A 5,728-nucleotide genomic window follows, 5' to 3' on the forward strand; every position below is an offset into this window, starting at 1 on the left:
TGTACGCAAAATCAGCGTCCTGAATGTAGGCTGCTGAGCTGAAGGTAGAGCTTGGTTGTTAAATACGAACTTTGTATGAATACAGTAGTATGTACGCAAAATCAGCGTCCTGAATGTAGGCTGCTGAGCTGAAGGTAGAGCTTGGTTGTTAAATACAGTGGGTGAATCCTTGCGTTCAGTGTAGAAACTACGTCTATAAGGTTGGTCTTAGTCCATCTGATTTTTTCTGAAATACGCTAAGAGCAGCCACAGAACTGTAACCTCAAGGAAACCGTAAAGCTTGGAGTGCCTTAATTTTTAACCCGTTTCCAATAAAAGTTTAATATCTGCATTTGTCTAATATGCTGTGTGTTCTGTGTTTCATATCAGTGGTGTCGACATTACTGCCTGGAATGCTGGGAGGCAGGTCAGCTTTTTTGGGTAAAGTGGGCCTCTGAGCCATCACGGGACGCCTGGGCAGTCTCCAGACTAAATGCCTGTGGCTGTCACAACAGACCAGACTGTGTCCTAAAACTCCCCACCCACAGGCCTGCCCCACAGGGGAGGTCTTGGCCGTCTCCTCCCTCCACAGCTGCCCTGCCCACCGCATGCCCTCCACTTGCACTGGGTGTCGAGGGCGCTGGGAGAAAGCAGGGCTGCCTTCGAGAAGTGTGACCTCAGCCCCGCTGTGTGAAGCGCACACCTGCATGAGGCTCCCGTGCTCCGTGCTCCCCTCCCGTCCTTCCCTGGTTGTCTTCTGTGCTGGGTTCTTAGGGAGTGCGCCGCACCCCGGCCCCCTTCTGTGTTGCTCCTGCCACTTCAGTCCTCCGGGACACAGGGTTTAGTCTGAGCAGCAGAGTCTTGGGGCATCTCTCTGTCCCGTGGACCTGCCCAGCAGGGCAAGGTCTGGGCCTGGGTGTGAAGCAGGGAGGCCAGAAGAGCGGGCAGGATGTCGACTCCGTCCTGTCACTGACTTCGGGCCAGGGGTAGACACAGCTTCTAAGAAGGCAGCAGGAGGGTGAGGAGCAGCTCTTGTCTTGCTCAGGTTGTCCTGGGGCTCCCCTGACTGCCAGCCTGGCATCACACCTACAGTCCCCACTCCCACTCTGCTGGATGGCGCTGTGTGCAGGCCACAGGCAGTGGCTGTGGCAGTTCAGTTCTCAGTGCTCACTCGACGGGCGGACCCAGTAGGTACCCAGCACGCCCCCAGCATTCCGGACCAGCTCTGCGAGGCCCATGTTACAGAAGCCTGTCTGCCCCAGAGTCCATCACGAAGGCCACCGTGCAGCTGCTGTCCACCGTGCATCCACTGTGAGCCCAGAGTGACCTGGGGCAGCCACCTCTTCCGGGGGGAGCCCTCATTGTGACACAAAGGTGTCTGCTTGAGCTTGACAGGGGTAGCCCAGGTGCCCGGGTGGACTGCCTGCTGCCCCTCTTAGCCTGTGGTCCCATGCATTCGCTGGGAATAGCCCCCACAAAACGGCCTTTGAATCAGAGCCGGCCGCGTCCGGAAGGATGGAAGCAGCCCGTGAGCCACATGGACTTCGGCGGCACATCTGTCACCCGCAGGTGCTCACACACATGGACTCCGACGCGCACAGTGGCTCACATCCCAGAGCCAGACTCCAGGCCCTCATCTGTGACTCTGCCTCCCCAGGGCTCTTGGAGCCCATCCCTCCAGCAGATGGGGATAAGCCCCCAGTTGGAAGTGACTGTCCCCTCAACCCATTCCACTGGCAACAGCTGGTCACCCCCTGGGGCCTGGGCAGTCGCCTCCCACACGGGTGGGGGCACCTCTGGGGCTGTCTCTGCATGGAGATGCCTCTGGTCTAACAGGATCTCCACTTCCTCCTCAAAGCCGGTTTAACGAAGACGCAGTGGAACCTCTCAGTACAGGCAGAGCCCGACGCGTGCGCAGAATAAAAGCCCGTGTCACAGATGAACATCAGAGCTGCCAGCTCAGCCGCTACTTACTGGGTCTGATGGTTTTCCACTCTCCAGCTACAGAATGTTACTGAACCCACCATCAGGCTGCAGATGTTTTGTTCTTTTAAACCTCGAATACCAAGAAACGATTTCTAACTAGAGATAATCATAAAAGACAGCCAATAGTAGTATTCTTCAGTACTCTCTTCCACAAATCCTATTTCTCTGAGCTTCCATGTAGTGGCACGTAGTAAACAATGAAAAGAATTTTTTTGAGAGTGGTCTTTGCTGAGGAGGCTGCCTGCGTGAGGCAGGGCTGGCCTGGCCAGAGGCATCTGGTTCATGGAATTTTCTCCAAGAGGGTGCCATTGAGCTGCTGCCCTCTCTGCAGAACAGACTGGTGCTCAGGGTCCCTGCCCAGAGCTCCAGGGCCCGCAGTTTCTCTCTGGTTGGTGGCTGGAATTTTTTAACGGGAATTCTCGGTGTATTACTTTCGCGCCGTCTTAACTGCCTTCATCACTACACCTCTCTCCAGAGGCTTTATCTCACATTTCCAGCATGTTTGTGTGGATTTGTTCCTCTTGTTTTACTTTGTATATGAACCACAATTGGCCAGATTAAGCAGATGAACCTCTGACACTGTGGGCACTGGGCGTATCTGTTCCTCAGGGCCCCCACCTGTGCCTGCCTCAGGACAGCACTGCCAATTCCTCTGCTCCAGCACCATGGGCCATCTCCAGTAACCCAGACGGCCTCAGACGCACTGGAGTTGGAGGGCGGTGGGGAACGGCTGCCCGTGTGGCCTCGAGGTCTGGCCTGAGTCCTGCAGGAAGCACCACCAGCGACTTGGGCAGAGAGAACCTGGTAGAATCGCTAAATCAGCATAGAGAGGGGTTGGCCAGGTGTAAAGGGCTAACTCGGTGACCGAATGGCAGAACCCAGAGGCAGAGGCTGCCCTGCTCAACACCCAGAGCCGGGAGGAGCTCGGACTCCCGGGGCCCGGGGCCCCAGGGCTGTGGAGGGAGGAGGGCGGCGTGCAGTGGCTGTCTGGGCCCGTCTGAGAAGTGCTGCAGGGCCCATCTGAGAAGTGGCAGGCTGGGTGCAGCCGCTGCCATCAGTCCCTTCTCTCCCCTGCGTCCCTTCCAGAATTCTCCTTCCCCCCTGTGGGCACTGCCTGGCAGGGAGCAGCTGGTCAAGCACACCTGGCTTTGCAGGGCAGGGTAGATGGACAGGCTTGGAGCTGGGCATCGGGAGAGCCCGGCGGCACAGCTCCAGGTGCTTGGCCCTCCGGCAGTGAGACGGGAGCGTGTGGGGGACCCCAAGGGGGACGCAGTGTCCAGGTTCTCCAGACGGGTCCTGTGTGCCTGTCCGCAGCTGCCAGTCCCAGCATGAGGGTGGCCCGGACTTTGCTACGGAGGCGGCCTGGTCACACTGCGGCTGCTGGGCCATTGTTTTGCAGATGAAGCCTTGTAGGTTGCATCCCTCAGAGAGAATAGATGGCAAATGTCTCTTTTCAGACCTTAAAGATGTCAGGCTCTCAGTTAATCTCTCCTAGGTCCGGAAAGTCCTAGAAGGGGCAGTCCTGGCTGCATTCATGGAGATTCTCTACAGGTGCTAATTTCCCTGAGAAAGGACGGCTCTGGGGGGCCATTTCAAAATATGTCAAAGAAATATATTTTGAGGCAAAATATTCTAATTTCCTTCAGAGTCTGGCGATGCTATACCAGAGTCAGGCTGGAATTTGGTGTCTTATTGCCACACAGAGTGTGTTCCGTCCATCTTAGGATCCCGATTTTAGTATCAGGGCCGGCCATCTGTGCCTCAACTCTGAAAGGGAAGGTTGTGGCTGTAAACGGCAAAGGTCCGGCTGTTTGCCGCTTAAAAAGAAGCCACGATGACAAAGGTGGGGTGTGACAGTAAGAGAGTGAGCTGCTGGGCGCAGTGGCTCACGCCTGTAATCCCAGCACTTTGGGAGGCCAAGGCGGGCGGATCACGAAGTCAGGCGATTGAGACCATCCTGACTAACAGGGTGAAACCCCGTCTGTACTAAAAATACAAAAATCTTAGCTGGGCCTGGTGGTGGGTGCCTGTAGTCCCAGCTACTCGGGAGGCTGAGGCAGGAGAATGGCGTGAATCCGGGAGGCAGAGCGTGCAGTGAGCCAAGATCGCGCCACTGCACTCCAGCCGGGGCAACAGAGTGAGACTCTGCCTCAAAAAACAAAACAAAAAAAAAGAGAGTGAGTTTTATTCTCCGTGCTAGCAAGGAGGAGACTGACCGGAATTCTTTCCAAAAATGGCCACTCTTCAATTTGTAGAGGGACGCGTAGAGGGGGTCTGGAATGCAGGAGAGGCAGGGGCTAGGAGGTGCCAGGTAACCTGCTCTGATGGCTTCTGTTGCGTTACTGTTCCATCTGTTACACTAGGCAGCTGGTTAGACGGGAGCAGGGCAGGAGAGGGCCCTTCCAACCAGGAATGTCAGGCAACCATCAGGGTTGGTCGGGTGGCTGTTAACTGTCTCTCTAAAATAATAATTGGTCACAGCCAACGCCAGGGAAAGGCAGTCTCCCAACAGACAGAAAAATCCTGAAACTGGTGATCAGCAGCTTCCCCATAAGACCTCCGGCACTGGGTGAGTGGGCTCAAGCATGTGGATTAAAAGGCAAAACTGTGGAGTGTAACTGGTCTATGGCCTCCTAGGGACATTGACAGGTAAGGGAACAACGCCTCAGGTGAGCAGGTGCACAGCTCCAGTAAACACACAGCACATGCTCCTCCCGAGTGCTGGCAGCCGCCGCACGTGTGGACAGCCCAGCCCAAGGGAAGAATCAGGGGAGAAGGCATGTCAGACCCCGGACACGTGCCAACGTATACACCCAAGTCGAAGATCAAACCACACACTTGTCCTTCAAGTCACCTGCTCGGCCCCCTTCCAAGTGTCCTTTCCTTCCTTCCATTCCTGCTCTGAAGCTTTTTAATAAATGTCACTCCTGCTCTAAAACTTGCTCAGTCTCTCCTTCTGCTTTCTGCTTCTTGGTCGAATTCTTTCTTCTGAGGAGGCGAGAACTGCGGTTGCCGCAGACCTGTACGGATTTGCCACCGATCACATACTTTGGTGCTGTGTCACTTGGATAACTTCCACCACAAACACATCTGGGGAAGGGGCTGCGCCATCGCAGGTCACCCCCAGATTACAAATCAATCGCAGTCAATCTTGCAGTGAATCTTTAGCCAGGAGTGAGCTCCAGCCTCGAAGTAACCGGCCTGCTGGGGAGGGAATTCCGGAGGTGCCTGTTTGGGATGGTGCAGAACACCATCCCAAAATCAAGCAATGTGGATTCCAAGTTTTGCCTTAGGCCACACGGGATGGGGTTGCCCCCGGCTGGCAGACAGGACCTTTATCCCCATTTCCACAGGAGGATTCCCCTCTGTGGCCTCCCCACCGGCTGTGCCCTAAAATGGGTGCCATGTGCACAGCCCAGCAGCGGAGTCCAGGAGAGACTCCAGCAGGCAGGGGGCTGCTGCCCCAGGAGCACATTTCAGCATCTGGGAACTCCTCCCACTGCAGCTGCAGGGGAAGCGCCTGGAAGAGAAGGAAAAGAAAGAGGAGGAGGAGGAAAAGGAGGAAGAGGAGGAGGGTCGTGCCCACGCTCATGGCAAGCGCCACCCTGGAGCTTTCTGTCTCGGTCCGAGCACATCTACCCGCCCTTCCTCACTGCATTCTCCCAGGGGCCCCTGGCCGCACACAGGCGCTACCTGCATTTGCATAGAGGGACTGGGCCCTTGGTGGAGGGCCTGGCCTGCCCCATCTTGGGTCCTGGCCCAG

The 5,728-nt window shown here is 56.1% G+C and overlaps 1 protein-coding gene across 1 annotated transcript in view; it reads left to right on the plus strand.

Annotated features, from left to right (window-relative positions):
- The window catches only part of PTTG1IP (pituitary tumor-transforming 1 interacting protein), a 52,767-nt gene extending 52,428 nt beyond the window's left edge, over positions 1 to 339 (plus strand). The window contains exon 10 of the mRNA XM_012002598.1: positions 135 to 339. The gene's annotated coding sequence lies outside the window, so the exon portion shown is untranslated. The remainder of the gene's footprint in view (positions 1 to 134) is intronic.
- Positions 340 to 5,728: the final 5,389 nt, after the last annotated feature.

This window comes from Mandrillus leucophaeus, unplaced genomic scaffold (assembly GCF_000951045.1).
Source record: "Mandrillus leucophaeus isolate KB7577 unplaced genomic scaffold, Mleu.le_1.0 Scaffold69, whole genome shotgun sequence".
NCBI lineage: Eukaryota > Metazoa > Chordata > Mammalia > Primates > Cercopithecidae > Mandrillus > Mandrillus leucophaeus.